This window comes from Maniola hyperantus, chromosome 23 (genome assembly GCF_902806685.2).
Source record: "Maniola hyperantus chromosome 23, iAphHyp1.2, whole genome shotgun sequence".
Lineage (NCBI taxonomy): Eukaryota > Metazoa > Arthropoda > Insecta > Lepidoptera > Nymphalidae > Maniola > Maniola hyperantus.
In genome coordinates this window covers 9183533-9210098 of record NC_048558.1, presented here as the reverse complement: position 1 = coordinate 9210098, position 26566 = coordinate 9183533, and the positions used below count along the sequence as shown (strand labels likewise).

At 40.7% G+C, this 26566-nt stretch overlaps 2 protein-coding genes across 13 annotated transcripts in view; one reads left to right on the top strand and one right to left on the bottom strand.

Moving 5' to 3' along the window:
- daw (dawdle) overlaps positions 1-26566 on the bottom strand; it is a 104854-nt gene that overhangs the window by 9821 nt on the left and 68467 nt on the right. The gene's annotated exons all lie outside the window — the stretch shown is intronic.
- Positions 1-26566, top strand: part of ClC-a (chloride channel protein 2) — a 68602-nt gene that overhangs the window by 956 nt on the left and 41080 nt on the right. For 3 of the 11 annotated variants that reach the window (XM_069506524.1, XM_069506519.1, XM_069506517.1), the window contains exon 1: positions 25430-25614. The exons of 1 other annotated variant lie outside the window; for it this stretch is intronic. The gene's annotated coding sequence lies outside the window, so the exon portion shown is untranslated. Of the gene's footprint in view, positions 1-25392; positions 25615-26566 lie in introns of those variants that run through there. 7 more of the 11 variants (XM_069506527.1, XM_069506525.1, XM_069506523.1 and 4 more) reach the window with 6 other exon arrangements.

Here is a 26566-nt window from a genome sequence, read left to right as displayed (position 1 = left end):
GCTTTCATCTGAGACTGCATCATCACTTACCACCAGGTGAGATTGCTGTCAAGGGCTAACTTGTATCTGAATAAAATAAAATAAAAGTATATTCTCTATGCTATCAGGTCACCTAATGAGTGCCAGAGATCATGACACAAGTCGTAGTTAGTCCAATGTTGATTTTACATGCAGAGAAAACTTCTGGGAGCAATTCTGGAATATTTAAAACCTCACCACCCCTTCCATCCTTCTTTTTCTACAACTGCACTGCATGCCACTGCAAACAATTTAACACTCACCACCTGGGTGTTTGGTGCACTTCGACCGTCTGTTGTGCCAGATGCTTTTTTCCACACACATGCAAACTGTAGAATCAACTCCCTTCGGCAGTGTTCAAATTTGATAACAACATGGGGTTATTCAAGTGGCAGACCAACAAATTCCTTGACCAACAAAAGGCCGGCAACACATTGGTGGTTCCTCTGGTACTGCAAATATTCATGGGTGGTGGCAATCACTTAACACCATGTGACCCGCCTGCACGTTTGCTCGCCATTTATATTTAAAAAAAACCTGCCTACCTGAGCAAAGTTCTCTCAGATCAGTCAAATAACAAAAAAGTTATTAGCATTTAAATATTGCTGATTAGACAGAGATAGCGATATAGCATTTTGACGTCACACCTTACTTATGCCATAGTAGCTTCGTGCGGTTTCATACAAATTTTCGTTTTGCGAGAAAGGGATAGAAGACCCTCCCACTCCAAAATTAAAATGCCTGTAACTTTGTAAATCTTTGTTGGATTTTAATATTTTTTTCAGCGTACGTCATTATTTTTATCCTAGTTTATAATAAAGTAATAATATTTTTCAAATTCAAAAGTAGGAAAATACCCAATTTAAATGTATCTAGCAGTTCTCAACTTACGTAGAGCACAAAGATGTCATTTCAAGCTCAATATGTCTAGCCATTCGGACACTATTTGGTAAATTGGTCAGTCAGTACAGACATTTATACTCTCCTTAGTTATGTAACAATAGAAAAACCGGCCAAGTGCGAGTCAAACTCGCGCACCGAGGGTTCCGTACTCGGCTATTTTTATAGGCACCTATGAAAATAAATAAAAATCTGTTTTAGAATGTAAAGTCTTTTCATATGGTAGTGATACCCCACTTGGTATAATTATCTTACTATGAAAATTGAAACACATTTTAATATTGTTTTCGTGATGTAACCACAAATTTATGGTTTTCGGAGTTACTCCTTTACTTGTGCTATAAGACCTACCTACCAAACTTCATGATTCTAGGTTAACGGGAAGTACCCTATAGGTTTTCTTGACAGACAGACAGACAACAAAGTAATCCTACAAGGGTTTCATTTGAGGTATGGAACCCTAAAAACTGTGCATTTGGAACAAAATGGGTCATTTAAATGCAAATTCAATAGTTTTGCGATTTTAAGACTCATAAATATTGAATTATAGTGTGACTAACACAATTTACATACATTTTGCTAATTTATTGCAAAGTAAGTCACATGCTTAGTATTAAAAAAAATAGTACAGGTAAAATATTATTATGCTGTGTAAAAAAGTGACACACACTCCCATGAGGGGAGATGCTTTATGCATTATTCTTCTATGTATTTGCCCATTTGGTCATATAAATGACATGCTACCATGATCAAGATAGTAAGAGTGTGAGAATTAAGATGATGCCTGTGACTTCTTCAGCGTGGGCAGTGTTTGATTTTCCGGGATAAAAACTAGCTTATGTCACTCTATCTATAGGTCTTCAACTATTATTATATCCATCTAAATAATTAGGGGTATGGGCTTAATTAAACTGCCATATCTACCCACTCCAAGTTAGCCTCCATGATATTAAACTGCTTTTTAGTGTGTTTCTATAAAATAGTATGAATTAGGTATGACTCAACTTAGTGTAAGCTTACTATGTGTTACAAGTGTGAGTAGACCATTATTACTAAATAATCATTTTTTTGGTTATTCATTTGTCATACTGTTGAATTAAATTATTATCATGTTACAGTAAGTTTGGAATTGTAGTTTCTTAGTTCCTGTAACCACAAATTGTTAGAATATGTTTTTATTTATTTATTCAGATACAAGTTAGCCCTTTACTGCAATCTCACCTGGTGGTAAGTAATGATGCAGTTTAAGATAGTAGCAGGCTAACCTGGAAGGGGTATGGCAGTTTTTAATAAACCCCCACCCCTTTTGGTTTCTACACGGCATCGTACGGCTTTGCCGGTAGGCTGGTAACTAGCCACGGCCGAAGCCCCACCAAACTAGACCAGAATTTTAGAAATTAAGAAATACCAAACCCCCGCCGGAAATCGAACCCAGGACATCCCACTTACAAGACAGTGCTTACCACTGCGCCACGGAGGTCGTCAATAAAAGACAAGTGCTATGTCTACTACAAAATGTGTTACTCTAAAAAATATGCTGTATAAATATTATAATAAAAATCTATTGTACGACTTTGTCTAGTCCGAATTCATGGAGATCAGTTAACAATAAATATTTGAATGTTATTGAAAGTAGGTAATAGAGTTGTTCTAGTGCAATTCTGTATGCTTCTTTATATGGTTGTCAAATCTGTGAAAAATTTGAATCATAATGGCTTTATCTATTAGTATAATAAGCACCCATATTATTGCTAGCATTTAGTATAGATAATGAAACTAAAATTAAAACCTACATAAATTGTCTTATATTATTTACCTACTTCCCAAGAAGTGTAGGTAAGATTGCTGCTGTAGTATAAGGCCTATGTCCAGCAGTGGATGCAAACAGGCTGATGGATTGACGTAATCCATACTTCAATACTATACTAGATGATTCCCACGACTTCGTCCGCGTGGATTTAGGCTTTTAATTTTAAAAATCCCCTGGGAACTGATTGATTTTCCGGGATAAAAAGTAGCGCGGCATCTACGCGGCATCGTACCGGAACGCTTGGTGGCATGGCGTTGCCGGTAGGGTGGTAACTAGCCACGGCCGAAGCCTCCCACCAGACCAGACCAGAAATTTAGTTTTTTTTTTTTTTTTTAAAGAATATTATCCATGTTAAATGACTAATATTCCCCTTTCCTCTCCAACTAAGCGTCAAGCTTGTGCTAGGAGTAGGTATGACAATAGTGCAACGGGCGGGGTTTGAACCGTCGACCTTTCGGTTTTCAGTCCACTCCTTTACCCGTTGAGCTATTGAGGCTTTTAAATTATGAACCCCTGCCAGGAATCGAACCCGGGACCTCCTATTAATAAGACCACAGCGCTACCACTGCGTCATCGAAAACTAGGGCAAGAGGAGGTGAGCGTAATGTCTCCTCTGTCTTCTTCTGCGGAGCGGGTGGGCGTCAGCATCCAGCTCTCGCTCGTGTTACGAAGTATTATGTGCCCTGCCCAAGGTGCTGGAATGGCGACCTCGCACGGAGGACGGACGACGTTAGGCGAGTCGCTGGGAGCCGCTGGACTCAGGCGTCGGAGACCGTAGCGTATGAAAGTCCCTACAAGAGAATTATGTCCAGTTGTGGACGTCTATCGGATGATGATGATGAATAGAATAGAATAGAATAGAATGTTTTTTTATTCATGTAAACTTTTTAAAAGTGCTTATGAATAGTCAGGTAGTTTTAATTTACCACTGGTTCGGAATGCCATACGTTCGGATGATAATAATGTTTAAGCGTTCAATAGCAATTCGCTTGTATGTCAAATGATATGGAATTGAAATAGATTCAGATGCGAATCAGTTTTATATTCTCCGGGCGGCAGGCCTATGAACAACTCATCTCGTCAATCGATTCAATCATTTACGACTTGAATTAGGACACGCAAACAAACCTCTTTAGTCTTTTAGTGTAGCTATTTCATCATCATCATGATCAACCCATCAAAGGCTCACTACAGAGCGCGGGAGAGTGAGAAAGGTTTTTGGCCATAGTCTACCACGCTGGCCATGTGCGGATTGGTAGACTTCACACACCTTTGAGAACATCATGGAGAACTCTCAGGCATGCAGGTTTCCTCACGATGTTTTCCTTCACCGTTAAAGAACCCCCGACCTCCGATTAGAAGGCGGACGTCCTAACCACTAGGCTATCACAGCTTAGTAGCTATTTACTAAGTAATAATACTTTTTTAAGAGTCAGTGTCATGCCTACGACGCGGCATTGACTCCTAGTGGCCTACTTACGCAACGTTCGTTGACCTCTAGCGTCAGTCAGATGTTTTATTTGCAATATTTCGCGTTTTTTTTTGTGGTAACATATTATCAGTAATCATCAGTAGGTACTAACACCAGTCTTCGTTTTTGCCTGCATTCTGGTTACATCCATACTTAATTACTAATATTATAAATGCGAAAGTGTTTCTGTCTGTCTGTCTGTCTGCTAGCTTTTCACGGCTCAACCGTTCAACCGATTTTGACGAAATTCGGTACAGCGATAGCTTGCATCCCGGGGAAGGACATAGACTTTTTATCCCGGAAACACAAAGAGTTCCCACGGGATTTTTAAAAACTTTAATCTACGCGGACGAAGTGGCGGGCATGGTCTAGACTCTAGTCCTGTATAAGTATTTGTTAGTAAGCATTGGTTAAGAGAAAGACATTAGAATCGACGCCGCCTAGTTAAATAGTTGTAAATTATAAGTGCAATGATATAAAATACATTAGGAAATGAGACACCATGAGCCTTGGAGTCAATGCAATGTTGAGGAAAAAAAAATGCACTAACTACCTGTACTTAGTTAACTATTCTTTACATCACGACCACCTCTGAACTAAACTCTTGGGAAATGTAGTTTTTAGGGTTCCGTACCTCAAAAGGAAAAACGGAACCCTTATAGGATCACTTTGTTGTCTGTCGGTCTGTCAAAAAACCTACAGGGTACTTCCCGTTGATCTAGATTCTAGAATCATGAAATTTGGCAGGTAGGTAGGTCTTATAGCAGACATAAGGGGAAAAATGTGAAAACCGTGAATTTGTGGTTATTTTCTAAATATTGTGTAATTTGTAGGGTTCTGTGACTCATAATGAAAAACTTATAGGTATATCACTTTGTTGTCTGTCTGTCTGCTTGATAAGACCTTTTTTATCGACAGTAAAATACCTTAATTACCAGAAATGGCTTGAGTTATCAGAAAATTTTTAGTCAATACCCATAATATAAATGCGAAAGTGTGTTTTTTTTGTTGGTTTGTCCTTCAATCACGTCGCAACGGAGCAACTGATCGACGTGATTTTTTGCATGGGCATAGTTAAAGACCCGAACCGAAGGGCAAAATAAGAAAATCATAAAGGAGATGGTCACTCAACAATACATTGTTTGCCCTAGAAAAAAAGTTTTTATGTGTCTAATGAAACTTTTACCTTTGGATTGGTTTTACTGGGTTAATTGATAATAAATAGCATTTTTGACCCTTAGAATACCCTTTTTGACCCTAGATAGTGGGGTCATTGCGTATTGAGTACTCTAACATCTCATTAAAAAACACAACACAGGAAATGAAAATACTTCTTTTTAGATTGGTTTTAAAACCCATCTAGTTCCTAAGTTTCTATTTATGTCTTTCAAAATACCATTTGTAAAGTAATATTCTTAAAAAAAAAAAAATTACGTTTATATAGTAAGGTCTCTTGGTATTTTTCACTATACAACGGACTTTGGACGGACAGCAAGTGCAGTGTGGGACGACCTCCAACCCGCTGGACTGACGACCTTAAGAAGATAGCGGGAAATGGGTGGATGAGGAAGGCGGAGGATCGTGTGTGGTGGCGCGCTCTTGGGAAGGCCTATGTCCAGCAGTGGGCGCAAACAGGCTGATTGATTGATTGATTGAACGGACTCTGGGGAAATTTCCCCTCCTAAGCGTAAAAGTTCTGCTAGAAGTCTTCTTCCTCCTGCGTTAAATTCTTCATTGCTGAGCGTTGTAACTCCCTTTCCATCACCCGTGCTCAGTAGTGGACCGGCGCGTATTGAGATGATCATGAATCAGAAACATGATATAGGTATTGTACTCAGATTGGATAGATTAAAAACCTACAAAAACATTTTGTCTATGCTTTAAAAAACAAAAGTGTTTATCACGCTAAATAATAGAGCTAGAGCGCTAATACCCCGCGTTAACCAATCTAGCTTATCTTAATCCAAAAGAACAGACAGACCTGCCTACCATAATACCTACAATTGGACGCTTCAAACAAAAAGAGGCCAAGTCCATTTTTGGCATTTTTTTAAATGACTGGAGGCTTAAAGTAGCGATTCTTAAAAACATCTTAAAACTTGCTTTTAATATTTCTAAATAAGTACTAAAATAGATATCTAAATATATAAAAGGAAAAGGTGACTAACTGACTGATTGACTGACTGATCTATCAACGCACAACTCAAACTACTGGACGGATCGGGCTGAAATTTGGCATGCAGAATGCAGATAGCTATTATGACGTAGGCATCCGCTAAGAAAGGATTTCTGAAAATTCAATGCAAGTGCAATATGTGTTTGACCACGCGGACGAAGTCGCGAGCATAAGCTAGTAAGTCCTATAAAACACTTTATCATCACTTTCCATCAGGTGTGATTGTGGTCATGCGTTTGCATGAATAAGAAAAAAAAGCATAACGGTGTATATCGAGTTGTATAGGTAGATATTTAGGTACTTTCCACGAAGATCTAGGCTAATTAATGTAGGCTAAGATCTACTTAATTTGTGTATTTTTGACGAATGTAGATACCTAACAGTAGGTAAGTACCCCCCCGCCTCATACCCCGATTGCCATCTCAATCTGTCGCGGACTATAGTTATCTGTGTTTTGGTGGGATTAAAGCATGATTAAATTGATTAATTTTGTTCTCGTTTTAATATTAATTCTATTGTTTGTAATGTGTCATAGGTACGTAACGCGCGACGGTAAACGTAAACAAAAGTTGACTGACGAACCAATTATGCGGCATCATGATACGGCATTCGCACCGTACTCCAAAATCTATATATATAAAAGGAAAAGGTGACTGACTGACTGACTGATCTATCAACGCACAGCTCAAACTACTGGACGGATCGGGCTGAAATTTGGCATGCAGATAGCTATTATGACGTTGGCATCCGCTAAGAAAGGATTTTTGAAAATTCAACTCCTAAGGGGGTGAAATAGGGTTTTGAAATTTTGTAGTCCACGCGGACGAAGTCGCGAGCATAAGCTAGTTATTATTAAAGGAAAAGCTGACTGACTGACTGACTAGCTGATCTATCAAGGCACAGCTCAAACTACTGGACGGATTGGGCTGAAATTTGGCATGCAGATAGCTATTATGACGTAGGCGTCCACTAAGGAAGGATTTTTGAAAATTCAACCGCTAAGGAGGTAAAATAGGGGCTTGAAATTTGTGCAGTCCACGCGGACGAAGTCGTGAGCATAAGCTAGTAGACCTATAAATCTTTTACAAGGTCTAAATAGAGAATCAATCATAAATGTAATCTGTTACCATAACCTTCTACAACACCCCCATAGTAACCGGACCCCCGATAAAAGACGCCCTAGGCACATCCTTAACGACCCCGACGCGCGACGATCATATCATGACCGGCAATGACCGTATCTTGTAGAGCAATACACCATTACAACCTCTGCACAGCGTCTTTGCCAGCGAAGACGAGGTCCCCGATTTCTAAAGTGACCCGGACGTGGACTCGCGCCAGTCTTGGGCGCGTACGGACTAATCGAGTACAACCTCAATTTGAGCCTCAATAGCTCAACCGGTAAAGGAGTGGACTGAAAACCGAAAGGTCGACGGTTCAAACCCCGCCCGTTGCACTATTGTCGTACCTACTCCTAGCACAAGCCTGACGCTTAGTTGGAGAGGAAAGGGGAATATTTGTCATTTAACTAATATTCTTTTTAAAAAATAAAAATAAAAAAAACCAACCAGTGGCGTGCAGGTCATAGAGGCATAAATGCACTGCTTGCCCCAGTTGTAATAGCTTAATGCATAATATTTTTCATTATGACCTGCCAGTAAACAGGTTCCTACCTAACTAATGCTTACCCTGGCTTCTAGCCTTGTGCACGCCACTGCAACCAACCCATTCGTCCCAACGTCATTATAAGCCGTGATCCGAGTGCGAGATTCGCCCAAGATGGTATCATAAAATATTGCAAGAACTGGTAAAAGTTCGGACTTAGGTCATCCAAAGAAACGGGTTTTGAAAACGAGTGCGCTTTACATTAGGGTGGGTTTACGATACACCGTGTGCGGCCTGGTTGCGGTCCGAGGTAGAAGATCTGTTTTCTAGAGCACAACCGCCGAGTTTCTTGCTGGTTCTCGGTAGGAAAGACATTTTGAAGTAGTGGCAAATGGATTTAATGACCCAAGGGTCAAACTTTCTCAAAGAAAGACGTCAAGAGTCAAGAGACTTGTAAAAGTTTATTTGAATAAAAAACCTTTTTATTTCTATTTTTTGTGTTCATTACATTTTATTAGTAGAATACAAGCCTATAACAATTAAATAGTAAAACTACAATTCAAAAATATCATCTAAATCTAAACCATCGTAACGAGGTAGGGTGCCCAGAACGCTGGCTGCGATACCTCGTTGACAGACTAGTTTGCTGACCGAGATAACTGCCAGCCCTCCGGTGTTTTAATTTCTATTTGATTTTTATTTATCTAAATATATAAATGGAAACGGTGACTGACTGACTGTGTGACTGATCTATCAACGCACGGCTCACTGGACGGATCGAGCTGAAATTTGGCATGCAGATAGCTATCATGACGTAGACAGCCGCTAAGAAATGATTTTTGGAAATTCAGCCCCTAAGGGGATAAAATAAGGTGTTGAACTTCGTCCGCGTGGACTAGTCACTACTTACCCGTGCCACGTGCCCGGTCATAAAACTCTTGACAGCTCCACGGACGGCCCGTGAATGGTGCAGCATGAATCCACCTTAATATGATAACAACGGTATTTCCCCCCCGACCTGGTTATAAGATATGCATTGCAAAAAAATGCAGAAAAAATTTAACGATTTGCGCAATGAAAAATAATTTATGAAGTAATGCCCGTATGGGTAGCAATAAATGGATTTTAATTAGCTATTGTTGAAAACCCAGGCGAAAGAAAAACCAAAATACCTACTGTTTCGTAAAAAACCCCATAATCTAAATATATAAAAGGAAATGGTGACTGACTGACTGACTGACTGACTGACTGACTGACTGACTGACTGACTGACTGACTGACTGACTGATCTATCAACGCACAGCTCAAACTACTGGACGGATCGGGCTGAAATTTTGCATGCAGATAGCTATTATGACGTAGGCATCCGCTAAGAAAAGATTTTTGAAAATTCAACCCCTAAGGGGGTGAAATAGGAGTTTGAAATTTGTGTAGTCCACGCGAACGAAGTCGCGAGCATAAGCTAGTCTAAATATATAAAAGGAGGTGACTGACTGACCTATCAACGCACAGCTTAAACTACAGGACGGATCGGGCATGCAGATAGCTATTATGACGTAGGCATCCGTTAAGAAAGGATTTTTGAAAATTCAACCCCTAAGTGGGTGAAATAAAGGTTTGAAATTTGTGTAGTCCACGCGGAGGCTGATTTTCTGCCGTGTACTATTAATGATTTATCGAAATGTACAGAACCTACTGACTTGTGCTAGGGGTACAGGAAGTAGGCCGAGCTCGTCCACCAATGGTGGGGGAGACTCGAATCACCCAGCGCAGGTCACAGGACAGTGGCGGCGATCCGGTCCGTTCTTCAACAGTGGGTGGAGAGAGGGCACGGAGTACTTACCTTCCATCTTGTGCAGGTTCTTTCGGGGCACGGCTGCTTCGGAAGGTACCTGTGCAAGATCGCAGGTAGAGAGCCTACTGAGGAGTGCCATGAGTGTGGCAGCGCCGTAGACACGGCGCAACACACTCTGGCAGAGTGCCCAGCATGGGCTGAGTCGCGAGAGACGCTCGTGGCGGCAGTGGGGCAAGACCTCTCCCTGCCAGCCGTGGTCAAAGCCATGGCGGGCAGCGATGGGTTTGGAAAGCGGTAGAGTCCTTTTGCGAGGAGATAATGTCGCAGAAGGAGTCGGCGGAGCGCATGAGAGAAGATGATTTCGACTCTCATGCCATCCGTCGTAGGAGGGTCGGGCGTAGGCGAGCCGCCCACGACCGCCGCCTACCCCCTTTAGAAGGACTCTCGGGCAATGGACGCGGGGAGTCTATCGTCCGGAAAGAAACCAGTCCTCGAGTCGGGAGGCGCACCTTCGTGTTCCTGATGCGCCTCAGACGGTGTGTAGGGACTTCATTGGTCCCCTGAGGTGGGTCCTCAGCAGGCGCCGCTGGCTGGGTTGCGCGAACGTGTTTGGCCCCGTGGCCCAGCCACCAGGCGATGCGTGGAACATCGTGGGGTTTTAGTCGGTAAGAGTCCGACATAACCTCCGCACCTCCCCGGGTGCGGTGGCATCCATGAGGATTTCCCCACGGGAAAAAAAAAAAAAGAAAAAAAAAGGGGTACAGGAAGTGAGTGAACTGTCACAACTCCCAGCGCGACATTGACTTTGTAGAGATTATCTCGGCTTATCAAACCGCTATCACAAGCTTATATCACACCTAATGCGCCTGATAGCTTATCTGATAACGCGGTCATGTGCCCAGTCAATACGCCGAATTCTTTCGGTAAGGCTGCCTTTTCACCAGGAATCTTTTTATTATCATTCAGAAACAAGTTAGCCCTTGCCTGCAATCTCACATGGTGGAAAGTGGTGGTGGTGGTGGAAGTGGCAGTCTAAGATCGAAGCGGGCTAACCCGGAAGGGGTATGGTGGTTTTTATTAAAATCCATACCCCTTTTTTTTTTTTTTTTCGGGTTGTGCCACACATGACATGGTTTATTCCGGCGCTTCTTCTACTTGAGGTCTTTTGACTTTACTACTCAAGTATAAGAGGCGCCGGGATAACCTAACCTAATAATGGTAATGTGTGGTACAGCCTTAAAAAATAAACGTTTTTCTTTCTTCTTGGCATGGCATGGCATCGTACCGGAACGCTAAATAGCTTGGCGACACAGCTTTACCGGCAGGGAAGACAATATATTGTCTGTACGTATTGTCTTGAGTTATAATGCTCACTATCATTTACGATGTAACCCAATTCCTAAGATCTATATTTAGCTATTTTCCTTGTAGTGCGGTTATAAATAGCTGCAGTACTAATTGGGTTTATTGCTGGATACTCTATATCATTTCGCTGATTCACGGACTCATCATCATCATCAGTACTTACAATACTGGATGTCCATTGCTGGACAGTGTAAAGAGCGATGATAGCGGGCGGGGGGACAGGACGCCCCGCACGCCCGCACGCAGTGGCGTGCACAGGAGTTCAAGCCAGGGTATGCATTTAGGTAAGAACTTATTTTACGGCAGGTTATAATGAAAAATAAGCATTGATTTGTAAATACTATCTGTCCCGGCTTACTCACGTGTGTAGTCGACGTTAGCCCGACTAGTTTCGAACCCATCCGGGGTCCTTTTTCAAGGGAGTCCGTCCGCGCACGCGCCGCGGTTTTGACTGCGGGACGCTCGTGCCGCTGCCCGTAGAGCCCGTTGTGAGGGTGGCTGGGGTGGGGGGGGGAGACAGCTGCCGATCGTCTCCCGACAGTTCCTGCTGTTCTTCATCACTGGAACCGTCACCGAAATCCAGGCACGCGAAGCTAATGGTGTCCCGTCCCACGACTGATGCCCTTGTCCTAACGTCGACTACACACGTGAGCAGTGGCGTGCACAGGGTTTGAAGCCAGGGTAGGCACTAGTTAAGTAAGAGCCTGTTTACTGGCAGGTCATTATGAAAAATATGTATTGAGCTATGCAACTGGGGTAAGCAGTGCATTTATGCCTCTATGACCTGCACGCCACTGCACGTGAGTAAGCCGGGACAGATAGTATTTATAATGGAAATCACTCACGGTAGTTTAAAAGCATTGATTTATTACAATGAGGGTAAGCAGTGTGTTTATGCTTCTATGAGCTGCACGCCACTGCCCGCACGTCACCCGCGCTCACAGGGGGTGTGCGGGCGGTACGCTCACGGTGTGCTCCTCGGGTTGGTTGGCGTGCTGTGGTTCCGGCATGCCTCTAACGGTGCTTGGTAGCACGTAGTGCCCCAGTGGTGGGTCTGCTGCGGCGGACATCCGCTGGCGGAGTAACGAGGCGTTGTTGGTCCCCTGTGCTCCGTCGTTAGCGGTGGGGTGGAACTTCGTGAGGTGTTTAGTCGGTAGGAGTCCGACATAACCACTGTGCACCCCCGTGGCCGGTGGTATCCGTGATGGATTTTCCTCACGAGAAAAAAAAGGGGGGTGTGCGGAGCTTTCCCTCCCCGATTGCCATTTCGACATGTCGTGTACTATACCTATCTGCAGTGGCGAGCACAGGCTTTGAACGTAGGGTAGGCATTAGTGAGGTAGGTTATCTATTTAACGGCAAGTCATTGAGAAATGAGCACTGAGCTATCAAACCTGGGTAAGCTATGCTTTTATGCCTCTATGTCCTGCACGCCTCTGCCTATCTGTATACCTAGCGACTGACCTAGAACACTATTATGAACTTTAACAATACACAATGCCTTACGCTACCATTTACAATAAATAATCAATAAATATGTACCTACATTATGAGTGCAATCTAGTTTGACGTATGAGGTTTAACCTTTTGACGTCACTATACATTATGACGTCATGCAACGCCGCCTGCGAGCATAGATTACTTAAATTACGGCTACGGCGGATTTGCGGTGAGATTACCAGATTATTATCTTAACATGTTACAGCTAATATTCAAATTTAGTCCTAGTCGAAACTTTCTGGTTCTCCACACATACTGTATCTATCGAATACTAACATAGCTTAGAAAATCTTCTTTATCATCATCAACCCATCACCGGCCCACTATTGAGCACGGGTTTCCTCTCTGAGAAGGGTTTAGGTCACAGTCCGCCACGCCGCGCTGGCCAGGTGCGGATCGCCTAACTTTACACACCTTTGAGAAAATTACGGAGAGCTCTCGGGCATGCAGGTTTCCTCACGATGTTTTCCTTCACCGTTAAAGCAAGTGACATTTGATTGCTTAAGAACGCACATAACTAACTCTGAAAGTTATTTATTGTTATCACTTTAAAAGTCAACCGATAGACGTCCACTGCTGGACATACATAGGTCTCTTGTAGGGACTTCCACGGTCACGCCACGGTCTTGCGCCACCTGAATCCAGCGGCTCCCTGCGACTCGTCTGATGTCGTCCGTCCACCTAGTGGGGGGTCTTCCAATACTGCGTCTTCCGGTGCGAGGTCGCCATTCCAGCACCTTGGGACCCCAACGTCTATCGGTTGTACGAACTATGTGCCCTGCCCATTGCCACTTCAGCTTCGCAACCCGTTGAGCTATGTCGGTTACTCTAGTTCTCCTACGGATCTACTCATTTCTGATTTGATCACGTAAAGAAACTCCAAGCGTAGCTTCTCCATCGCCCGCTAAGTGATTCTGAGCTTTCTTATACTTCATATATACTCATAAATGATGATGATGATTACTTTAAAAGTAGTGAAAACTTTTGAATATTTGAAGTTGGTAACTATAGTTTGCGTAAATGCCTCCGATCGGCCTCACGTCCAACATTCGTACTAGTTAGGTGTCAAGGTTTAATTGTTACTTGTCGGAATTTCAGGCGTCTCATTATATTATTATGCTCAAGGTTACAACTTGTGCTGTAATACGGTATTTCACAACTAGTCAAATCAGTAACTTTTTATGAAACGTCAAAACGCGCGCTTAGTATGCGAGATTCTATGAAATACTGGAATGTGATGTCACATCATAATGACGTACTTTTTTAGTTTAATCGATAATTTAAAATGGTTATTAGTTATTACACTTAAAACGAACAAAGGATGTGGATCTGAAATACTGAAAATGAAAAATGAAAAAATATTTATTTACCATATCAATTATAACATTGTGTTATGGTACCCACATTAGGTAGTCCTGTGTCGTGGGTACCTAATAGAATTAACAATAAACAATTAACCGGTAAATTGACGCTCGGTTTACTAGTCTACGTTCACTTAATTAAGGTAGGTATTTATCTAAGATTAAAAATAAGGTTACAGTGCAAGCTATGTTAAGATTAATTATATACATTATTGTGTTAAGTATAGATTATTATCTAAATAGTAATGACAAAGTGCCCTCATGTTAAATGCAAGAAAAGTTTTTCAGTTTCATCGTAGCTTAAGGAAGCGAGCCATGATGCAATTTTAGATTTGGCTTGCTTTATGGAACAATGCTTGATGTCACATATGCTTACTATTTTGTTATAAATAAATGATTCCACATATGGACTGAAACGTCTAGCAAAACAAGTTTTAATTTTAGGCATAGGGATCTTGAAAACACGACGATTAAGCAATATTTTGAACTCTTTAGAAGATATTGCTGACCTGCCCCCCAATTGTGTAAGAATAACCATTTCATGGCTATCGCAATCGTCAAGAAATTCTGCCCTTTGATTGGTTGATTCGCTGTTTACATTTTTTCACAGCCAATCAAAGGGCAGAATTCTTGACGATTGCGATAGCCATGAAATGGTTATTCTTACACAATTGGGGGGCTGGAATGTGATGTCACATCATAATGACGTACTTTTTTAGTTTAATCGATAATTTAAAATGGTTAATAGTTATTACACTTAAAACGAACAAAGGATGTGGATCTGACGTATTTTGGAAGACCCTCACTCATTTAATAATCACTGAGAAATAATTTATTTTTGATGTGGTCAAATACACAATTGTGTACGCGAAGACATTATAAAATTACTAGATGATGCCCGCGACTTCGTCCGCATGGATTTAGGTTTTTCTAAAATCCCATGGAAACTCTTTAATTTTCCCGGATAAAAAGTAGCCTACAGCCCCGGGATGTAAGTTAACTCTGTACCAAATTTCATCAAAATCGGTAGAACTGTTGGGCCGTGAAAAGCTAACAGACAGACAGACAGACAGACACACTTTCGCATTTATAATATTAGTATGGATGATTCTGAATTTGTTTCATTGAGTGTACCTTGTAAGGACTCATCATCGGTGAAGAAGTATTTTTTTTATTTTTTTATTCTACAACAACCTTGACTACAATCTCACCTGGTGGTAAGTGACGATGCAGTCTAAGATAGAAGCGGGCTAACCTGGAAGGAGTATGGCAGTTTTTATTTAACCCATACATACACCTTTGGTTTTACACGGCATTGTACCGGAACGCTAAATCGCTTGGCGGCACGGCTTTGCCGGTAGGATGGTAACTAGCTACGGCCGAAGCCACTAACGAAACAAAACACGAAATGATATATATTTTCATGAAAAGATCGAGCAAACGAGCAGGCGTAACCGCCGCCCATGAACATCTGCAAAGGAACAGCGAATGCGTTGCCGGCTTTCAAGAATTTGTTGGTCCGCCCCTTGGATAGCCCCATGTTGTAATGTAATGGGAACACCGCCGAAGGGAGTTAGTGCCTGGAAGGGAGGTGGTTCATGATAAGACCCGAGATCTGTAGATTTCTGGTACAATCATGAAAATCCTGAGGCCTGCCATTTAACTGCAACACTGAAGTCAAAGATGTTGTTTGTACATTGTACATAAAAATATTAGGTTTCTCGGTAAGAACCTGTGCCGTACCATCAGTACCCTTATTATGAATGCGTCATGATGATGATGATGATCTGTGTCGGTGGTTATCCAGGTTTCTGTAAAAATACGTAGTTTTTAAGTCACACGGGCTCATAGCACACGAGTAGATATATAGACCAGAGGGGAAGCTTCATACTAGCGGCTGGCTGTAGGTTCACTCACTCTAGCGCAGCTCACGCACACCACGACGTGTCACGGACGCTCCGTTTGCCGCCAAGCTGGGCGCACGGAGCGTCCGTGGCACGTCGTGGTGTGCGTGAGCTAGTGTGAAGCTTCCCCTCTGGTCTATAATATCTACTCGTGTGCTCATAGATTTAACAGTACTGGATAATCCATAATAACTATTTTATGCAATATTTTAAATGAATATAGTGTACGTTGGTGTATCAAATAATAAAATAAAAAATAAAATAACATCCATACTAATATTATAAATGCGAAAGTGTGTCTGTCTGTCTGCTAGCCTTTCAGGGCCCAACCGTTCAACCGATTTTGACGAAATTAGGTACAGAGATAGCTTGCATCCCGAGGAAGGACATAGGCTACTTTTTATCCCGGAAAATCAAAGAGTTCCCACGGGAATTTTGAAAACCTAAATCCACGCGGACGTAGTCGCGGGCACCATCTAGTATGTATAATATTATCTCGTTGAAATGGTTGTGGTGCCACGGACTGGACATAATCGGTGTCGCCCCCTCGCCTCGCTCGCAAGACATCCATTATGTGTGCTCCTTCACGTAGATAATCGCTGCAGCGTGCTCCGTGTACCTACAGTCCTACATAGTTACGTATTAGGGACGATTAACCCATCGCCGGCTCACTACAGAGCACGGGTCTCCTCGAGTTTTGGCCACGCTAGTCGTGTGTGGATTGGTAGACTCCACACGCCTTGGAGAACATTATGATGAACTCTCGTGCATGCAGGTTTCCTCGCGAAGTTTTCCTTCACAGTTAAAGAAAGTGACATTTAATTACTTAAAATGCACACTCCGAAAAGTTAGAGGTGCGTGCCCGGGATCGAACCCCCGACCTCCGATTAGAAGGCGGAAGTCCTAATCACTTTTCACACATTTGGGTTAAAGTAATTTTACTATGTATAGGTTGTTTTTCTTTTTCTATCACGCAGCGATGCAACTCGCGCGTATCTCGGGTCGGTGATCGTGCGCACTAGCGTACTAAATGTAACTAGCTGACCCTCCCCGGCTTCGCTCGGGTAGAATTTAGAAAATCAACGTAGTATTTCTTAATTTGTGAGCTAAACCCCAAATACCAATTTTCATGAAAATAACTTGAAAAATGACGGACTTGCATACAAACTTTCATCCCCTCTTTAACCCCCTTGGTAGTAGAATATTCAAAATCGTGAAATACGTATTTTTTTATTTTTAACCGAAAGCTTAATTACCAATTTTCATCGATGTAACTTCAAAAATGACGGACTTTCATACAATCTTCTATCCCCCATTTAACCCACTTAGGGGTGGAATTTCGAAAAATCCTTTCTTAGTGGATACTTCCTCTTTACTAAGAACACACCCTCCAAATTTCATCTCTCTAGGACCAGCGGTTTAGGCTGTGCGTTGATATATAAGTCAGTCAATCAGTCAGAACTTTGAATTCTATATATTACTAGACTTGATAGATCAGTCAGTCAGTCAGTCAGTCAGTCAGTCACCTTCTCCTTTTATATATATTGATTACGTGCCTACTTCGTGAGCGGCCATATAGAGCTCGTATCGTGGCACAGAATCGTGGAGTGGCATCTCTGTGTAGTAGAGATGGGCCATTTCACAAATAGCATGTGAAAAAATGACATGAAAAGTCATATTTTCATAATTATGTGTATGAAAACTCACAAAGTCTGAAAGTTATCTTCTTTCATCTATATATATAAAAGGAAAAGGTGACTGACTGACTGATCTATCAACGCACAGCTCAAACTACTGGACGGATCTGGCTGAAATTTGGCATGCAGATAGCTATTATGATGTAGGCATCCGCTAAGAAAGGATTTTTGAAAATTCAACTCCTAAGGGGGTGAAATAGGGGTTTGAAATTTTGTAGTCCACGCGGACGAAGTCGCGAGCATAAGCTAGTTAATATAATTATTATAATAATATAAGTGGGCATTATCGAACACTTGATCTAGTAACTAGCGGCTAGCTATAAATAGTGGTAAGTACTAGACACCGTGAGCACTAGATTATGTAACTAGGTGAGTTTTTAAGTTCCATAGTTTCAGTCAGTTCCATAGTTTTTAAGTTCCAACAAGGAAGCCTTATAGTTTCCTCCAGTCCGTTTCGCTTTTTTTTTTAATAGATATAGCGAGCAAACGAGCAGGCGGGTCACCTGATGTTAAGTGATTACCGCCGCCCATGAACATTTGCAGCACCAGAGGAGCCGCCGATGCGTTGCCGGCCTTTTAGGAATTAGTTGGTCCGCCCCTTGAATAACCCCATGTTATAATCTAGTGGGAACACCGCCGATGGGAGTTGGTTCCACAGTTTGCACGTGCGTGGAAAGAAGGATCTGGCGCAGCGGACGGTCGAAGTGCACCAGACACCCAGATGGTGAGGGTGAAATTCCTTTCCTTCGCTGAGTGATATTAAATATTTTTTCGACATTTTGGCTTTGTAGAGCGTTGTCTCTGTCACTCATACCTATATGACGTTTTGTCGGTCTCAATGACAGGGACAACGCTCTACAAATCTGCTACCCCGTTCTAAATATCGATGTACATTACTTTCGGCCGCGTACTGTATACTATTAACAAACGACCTATAAATAATTCCAAGGTTTACTTATTGAATAGCGTATATTATCCCCAGAGATCTAGATTTTATATTCAGTCTTAACTTCTTACTGCTATGATTATAGAGTTCATATTCCTATAATAATATAGCTTTTAGAATGATAATAGTTATAAGGATTAGTACTTAACTATTAGTGAAATTCCCACGGTAGGCTTTAACGGTGAAGGAAACTTGCATGCCTGAGAGTTCTCCATCCTTACTAATATTACTAGCTTCTGCCCGCGGCTTCGCCCGGTGTAGTCCTGTTGTCCCCGTTATCGATATCCCCGTTAACGGGGACATCGGGATTTGAATTAAATTATTAAAAACTTATCCCGTTGTCCCCGTTGTCGTTTCTGTTTAACGGGGACAACAGTATTTGAATAAAATTATTGAAAATCTATCCCGTTGTCCCCGTTCTCTATTCCCCTTCAACGGGGACTGCGGTAAATGAATAAAATTGTTAAAAACTCTTTCCGTTGTTTCCGTACTCTGCCCCCGTTAACAGTATCCGAGAGTCAATTCCACAGTCTTATGGAATCTTGCTATGGGGTAAAGCAGCAGATATTGGAAAAAAATCGTATTACAAAAAAGGGCAATACGTGCAATTTATAATTTAAAACCGCGCGATTCCCTAGGAGAGAAATTTAAGGAAATAGATATTCTTATAGTAGCTTCTCAATATATTTACAATAATATAATAATTTTTGTTAGACATAACATTCTCCGTTACAAAAAAACGGTGATTTCCACGACAGACTAGCTAGGAACCGTAATAAACTTGCAACTCCTACGCTTATCTAAGATTTTTTTACGAAAACATAGAGGTTTTTTTACAGAGGTAAAATTGGAGTTAAAAGGTTATATGAAAGTCCTATGTTTTTGAAGTTATAGGTATGAAAATCGCCAATAGGCTTGAGTTATTTTGGAAAATCCCCTCTTAAGGTTTGTAGAATAGGGGATGAAATTTTGTAAGCGAATATTCTTTTTAAGGGGTAAGTTTTTGTATCAAATGTAATGTAATAAGTGCTTCTATAAACAATGTAAATTGTTTATAGAAGCACTATTATTATGTATTAAGAAATAGACGGAATGACACACTTTTTAAACCTTCGTGGTTTTTTGCTGTGTCTTAATTAGATTTGTTAAACATTCTTTATGTTGGTAATTAAAAAAAAAAAAAGTATCTGATAAAGAAAGATTTTACGAAAATGGAGTGTATTTTTGTAAAATCTTTCTTTTTCAGATGGGGGTGAAATGGGGGTTGAAAGGTTACATGAAAAACCTATGTTTTTGAAGTAATAGATATGAAAATTGGCATTTAGGTATTCTGGGTTCTGTGCCTTAAGGTGAGTAGGTTAGTGACGCCTTTTGCAGCGGGAAAATTTCTGATCTCATGAGAAACCAGAAATTTTACGCGGTCGAAGTCGCGGGATTATCTAAAATGATTTATACAGATTTTTATTATTTAAAGCTAGTAACCTAAATGACAATTTTCACGTCTCTAACTTCAAAAACATAGGTCTTTCATACAACCATTGACCCCCCTTTCATCCCCATAGGGGGGAATCTTCTTACCTGATACCTACCCCCTAGAAAGAACTTACGTTTCAAATTGCAAGTTAAAATAACAATATTTAAAACTTTTCTATAAAACTATTTTACCACCCTTACGAGGGGAATTTCCCAAACTGACTTATACAGATTTTTATTATTTAAACTTAATAACCTAAATGTCGATTTTTACTTCAGTGAGTGAGTGATATTTCTATATACACGGTGAAATTTTAGTGTTTGTCTTCCCGCAGCAGAACGATTTGCCCTCAGTAGTACTATGGAAATTTTGAGTTAAACTTAAAAAATACAAATGTTTTTATCTTAAAATAATTAAAAAAAAATCGACAACTCTAAAGTGTGAGAAACAGTAGTACCTCCCTAGATGTAACGTGAATAGTGGGTAGGTACATCCACTGGAACCACGCTGTCAATAAAGTGAAAAAGTTTAGAGCAAAATAAGCTCTCGCGCGTAGTGATATGGCATAAACTAGCCTGCACGCACGTGGTATCACTATTGGTTCGAGGTCTCTCTCGAGGTCTTTTCTCGATTGTAAATTTGTCATTTTTGACTCAAATATTTTTATTTATTTATAAATCGATTGTAATACCACGACAATCATTTTGCTTTTGGGGAAAACAACCATTAAAATTTCAGCGTGTATATGTCGCAGGTATATTGTCAAAGCAGTGATATTATAATTTCAGTAGTGATATTATAATTAAACGGTAGATTGTCAATCGACTTCATTTCTCAAAATTTAACGGTCTGGTTTTAGTGTCATTGTAATGTCACGGGGACACTATAGTGATATTGTAAGGCAATGATATTTTGACAATTTGCTGGTCATTATGAGGCCGTCTCTGATTGGCCGTTTCGAATGTCAATTTTGCAATCATAGAGTTATAAGTACTATTGTACTAATATCATAGAAAGTAATAAGATACTTTTCTGGAGGAGGACTTTTTTGACCAATCAGAATGCTCGACGTCTCCCACTGCCAACTTCACTCATAATAAATAAATAATGAATAAATAAATAAATATCTTTATTTGCAAAAAGATTTGGCACGTACGACTTTGACCACTGGCTCCCAAAGAAGTACTTAGTTTAATTAAATAATAATGTCGACTCTCGGATACTGTCAAAGGGAGCAGAGTACGAAAACAACGGAAAGAGTTTTTAACAATTATGTTCATTTACCGCAGTCCCCGTTGAAGGGGAATTGATAACGGGGACAACGGGATAAGTTTTTAATAATTTTATTCAAATCCCGATGTCCCCGTTAAACGGAAATGACAACGGGGACAACGGGATAAGTTTTTAATAATTTTATTCAAATCCCGATGTCCCCGTTAACGGGGATACGGCTAACGGGGACAACGGGACTACATGCTTCGCCCGCGTGGCCTACAGGAAACAAATGGCATTTTTTCAGAAACAAACATTATAACATCTGGACGCGCACCCTGAACAGCACCGAATAACACATATAACCTTCCAACCCCCATTTCACTCCTTTAGGGGGGGGGGGGGGGGGGGGGGATTATTTCTCATAGTCGTTTCTTAGCTGACACCGTACCTCAACAAAAAACCTAGTTTCCAAATTTCTAGTCAATTATAATATCAATAATTAAAACTTTTCCATACAAACTTACATCCCCTATTTTACCACCCTTATGGACAAACTTTCCGAAAATTCTGAGACGCGTATTTCTTCATTTGTAACCGAAAACCCAAATAGCAATTTTCAAGCAAATAACTTGAAAAATGACCGACTTTCATACAAACTTCCATCCCCCATTTAACCCACTTAGGGGTGGAATTTCGAAAAATCCTTTCTTAGTGGATACCTACTCTTCACAAAGAATTGACCTTCCAAATTTCATGTCTTTAGGCCAAGCGGTTTAGGCTGTGCGTTGATATCTATTTCAGTCAGTCAGTCAGTCAGTCAGGACTTTGAATTTTATATATATAGATTAATGTCTTTTCACGGCCTAACAGTTTAACCGATTTCGATGAAATTTGGTACAGAGTTACAGAGTACATCCCGGGGAAGGATATAGGCTACTTTTTATCCTGGAAAATTAAAGAGTTAACACGGGATTTTTAAAAACCTAAATCCACGCGGACGAAGTCTTGGGCAAGCTAGTGTAGTTTAAATAGGCCTAACCGGCGTAATTAGGTAAGTACTGTGAACACTTAGCCTAATGTGAAGAGTGACAATATTCACGGTCGTGCGTACTTCCGCACGACTTGGCTGTGAAATTGTGTTGTGGATAAGTTTATTCGTTGACAAGTTAGCCCTTGCCTACGATCTCACCTGGTGGTAAGCGATGATGCAGTCAAGTAAAACCCTAAAATACCAATTTTCATGCAAAAAACCTCAAAAGTCATAACTAACGGAATTTCAAACAAATTACAATTTTTGCCTTTCTATTACCTTTATATAAAACGGCAAGTTTTTAAGATTTTTTTTTTTTTTTTTTAATACAATAAAACTTAAAGCTAGCCTTATCTAATTACTATATAAATCATGACCGCGTGGAATGGTGCCAAGAATACTGGCTGCATTTCCGCGCTGGACAGCCAGGCTGATCCGTTGCGCAAAAAATGAGCCAGCCCTTCTGTCACCAGTTGAGGCTATTAATCGCGGTGAAATGTCTCGTAAAAAATTTTTAGCACTAAGACTCCATGGCCCCAGGGTCTCCACGGCAAACGGCACAAAAATGTAACTCTCTATAAGAGAGGCATACTTGCGCCGCTTGCCGTTTTCAGCTGTTTCTGCTGCGGCTCCCGGTCTTGATGCTCTCAGATTTTTAATTACACGCCATACTCATACAAATACTCATACACGCCATTCACACAATGACTATTTTTTATTTTAGCTCCGTTCAATCGAACTCATCCTGTCAATCACAGATGTTGGTGAAGACTGTTAAGCTCGTGCACGTCACTCTTGTTGGTCCCGGCAGAATACCAGCGCTCAGGTTTTATTCTTAAAACCTGCAGCATTAATGCTGAGCTGGGGCCATTTCATCTTGTGCCAAGTGGGTGCAAGAACTAATTTTAGATTAAACTAGCTTCTGCCCGCGACTTCGTCCGCGTGGACTTCACAAATTTCAAACCCCTATTTCACCCCCTTAGGGGTTGAATTTCCAAAAATCCTTTCTTAGCGGATGCCTACGTCATAATAGCTATCTGCATGCCAAATTTCAGCCCAATCCGTCCAGTAGTTTCAGCTGTGCGTTGATAGATCAGTCAGTCAGTCAGTCAGTCAGTCAGTCACCTTTTATTTTTATTTTTAGATTAAATTAATTATTAAATACTTCTTATTATCTACTAACTACTACCTACTAACCATTAATTTTAAGTTTGTTTGTACCTACCTTAGGCATAAGATGAATAAACTAGTTTTCTTTCTTTCTTTCTTACAAACTCCTATTTTTGGGGTTGAATTTTCAAAAATCTTTTCTTAATTGATACATATCTAGATCATATTAATAGCTATCTGTACGCCCAGTAAGTTTGAGCTGTGCGTTGATAGATCAGTTAGCTATTCCTTTTAAACTAATGCTTTAATCAACAAGGCCGTCCACCTTCTAAACGGAGGTCGGGGGTTCGATTCCGGGCACGCACCTCTAACTTTTCGGAGCTACGTGCGTTTTAAGTAATTAAATATCACTTGTTTTATAAATCATTTGACTTTGACTTTGAAAAGATAAACTCCCGAATTGACCCTACCGAGAATCGAACCTGGTATTCTCCGCTTATAAGACTACAGTGCTAACAATTACGACACGTACCTAGGTAGCCAAATTTCAAAAAAATCACGTGCAAATATTCGGGATTGGACACTTATCGGCCAATTAGTGTTGTGAATAGACATCGATTAACATTATAGTTATCGATGTTGGAGGACTCGCTAATATGAACTGTAAACTCTTACAAACTATACAGGGTGTAACCAGAACGCTGGCCAAAAAAAAACCCCGAAAAAAATATTTAAAAATTCTATAATTTCGTAAAAGTTCACGATATATTGCAAATAAAACACCTGACTGATGCTAGAGGTCAACGAACGTTGCGTATGTAGGCCACACGAGTTTTGCGCGCTATACATTGCTGGTTTGAAAGATACTAAATCACAAAAACTACAAAATGAGGCAAATGGTTATTGGTGTTGGATTGTGTTTAGGTAGTTAGTATAACAATAACGCTAAGTTTTTGTTAGCGTTCTGGTTACACCCTGTATGTAGGTATAATATTATGATGAGACCATGACAAATGTGTAAGGCTTTGGACACAAAGCTTTATTAAATTACTTGCTTATGCTCGCGACTTCGTCCGCGTGGACTACACAAACTTCAAACCAATATTTCACCCCCTTAGGGGTTGAATTTTCAAAAGTCCTTTCTTAGCGGTTGCCTACGCCATAATAGTTATCTACATACCAAATTTCAGCCCGATCCGTCCAGTAGTTTGAGCTGTGCGTTGATAGTCAGTCAGTCAGTCACCTTTTCCTTTTGTATATTTAGATTCGCGCAGCTAATAAGCTAATTGGCACCGGCGGCTTTCTGGTTAGGACTCCTAACCTTTAAGCTATCACAACTTCAGCTCCTATAACTAAGGGAAAAGCTTTTCCTAGGATTTTCTTTTTAAATTTATAGACTAGCGCTTGGCTGCAATCAGACCTGGTGGCAAGTGATGATGCAGCGTAAGATGGAGCGCGCTTGCCTAGATGCCTATTCACTCTTTATTTTTTATTTTTTTAAAGTATATTAGCCATGTTAAATGACTTATATTCCACTTTCCTCTCCAACTAAGCGTCAGGCTTGTGCTAGGAGTAGGTACGACAATAGTGCAACGGGCGGGGTTTGAACCGTCGACCTTTCGGTTTTCAGTCCACTCCTTTACCGGTTGAGCTATTGAGGCTCTAAATTCTTGACTTCAAGGTACCACAAGGTACACATACTGATGCTGGAAGGATGTTCCAAATCTTGTCGTTTCGAATCAGAAATGTGGAGGCAAATCGCTTCGCTTATTGCGAGAGTAGTTCAAATAGGATATGAACGATGGACCGTTTAGGTTTCAGTCCGCCGCTGAGCCATCCTTTAGGTCTCATTTGGTCATGTAAAGAACACCGGGCTATCAAGTAAATGATTGAGTAACATCCTTTCTTGAAAATGAAGCGGGAAAATTAGTTAAATTAGTATAGTGTGTCCGCGGCTTAAGTTTCAGAGTTTTCAGCGTGAGTTGGCGCTCATGATTAGGTCAGTCTACCTGAACCGACACTCCGGTCGAGGTGTTGGATCACTTTAAAAAAAAAAATCGCGATTTAAAAAAAAAAAAAAAAAAAAAAAAAAAAAAAAAAAAAAAAAAAAAAAAAAAAAATTTTGTTGTTTCGATTACGAGGTGTGGTGCGTTTACAAAAGAAATACAAGGATTATTCAAATTTTTTTGTATTTTCTGATAGGGAGTGAAGTTATTATTTGAATATATCACTTGCTTGTAATTTAAAATAATTTAATGCATCTCAATTTAATTTTAAATGACTATCCCAATCATGATCTTTGATCGACCCATTACCGGCCCTCTACTGAGCACGGGTCTCCTCTCAGAGTGAGAAGGGGTTAAGCCATAGTCTGCCACGCTTCTTTTTTTTATTTTTTTATTCAGATACAAGTTAGCCCTTGACTGCAATCTCACCTGGTGGTAAGTGACGATGCAGTCTAAGATGGAAGCGGTATGGCAGTTTTTAATAAACCCAAGCCGGTTTGGTTTCTACACGGCATCGTACCGGAACGCTAAATCGCTTGGCGGCACGGCTTTGCCGGTAGGGTGGTAAGCTAGCTACGGCCGAAGCCTCCCACCAGACCAGACCTTAAGAAATTATAAAATCAAAATCCCTGCCAGGAATCGAACCTGGGACCTCCCACATAAGACCACAGCGCCAGGGAGGTCGTCGAAATTGTTTTAAAACGCACACAACTCAGAAAAGTTAATGGTGCCCGGATCGAACCCCCGATCTCCCGAAAAGAAGGCGGACGTCTTAACCACTAGACCATCACCGCTCTGCATTAATTGCATCTTATTACAATTTTAAATATAGATATATCCCAAGGATATAAGTACTCATATATTATAAATGCGGAAGTGTGTTTGTTTGTCGACGTGTTTTTTGCTTGGGTATAGTTTATAACCTGGAGAGTGACGTAGACTACTTTTCATTCCGGAAAATGAAAGAGTTCCCACGGGATTTTCAAATATCTAAATCCACGCGAACGAAGTCGCGGGCCTCAGCTAGTAAGTAATTAAATTAAAGTATGAGTCAACTCATTATAGGGTTATTATCTCTTAAATCTACCTACTTACATTTGACTTACCTACTCACCTTTTTGATTTAACTTAATAAATAATAACTTCTGAGACCTTTTTATTTAAATTAGTGTTTTAAATAACA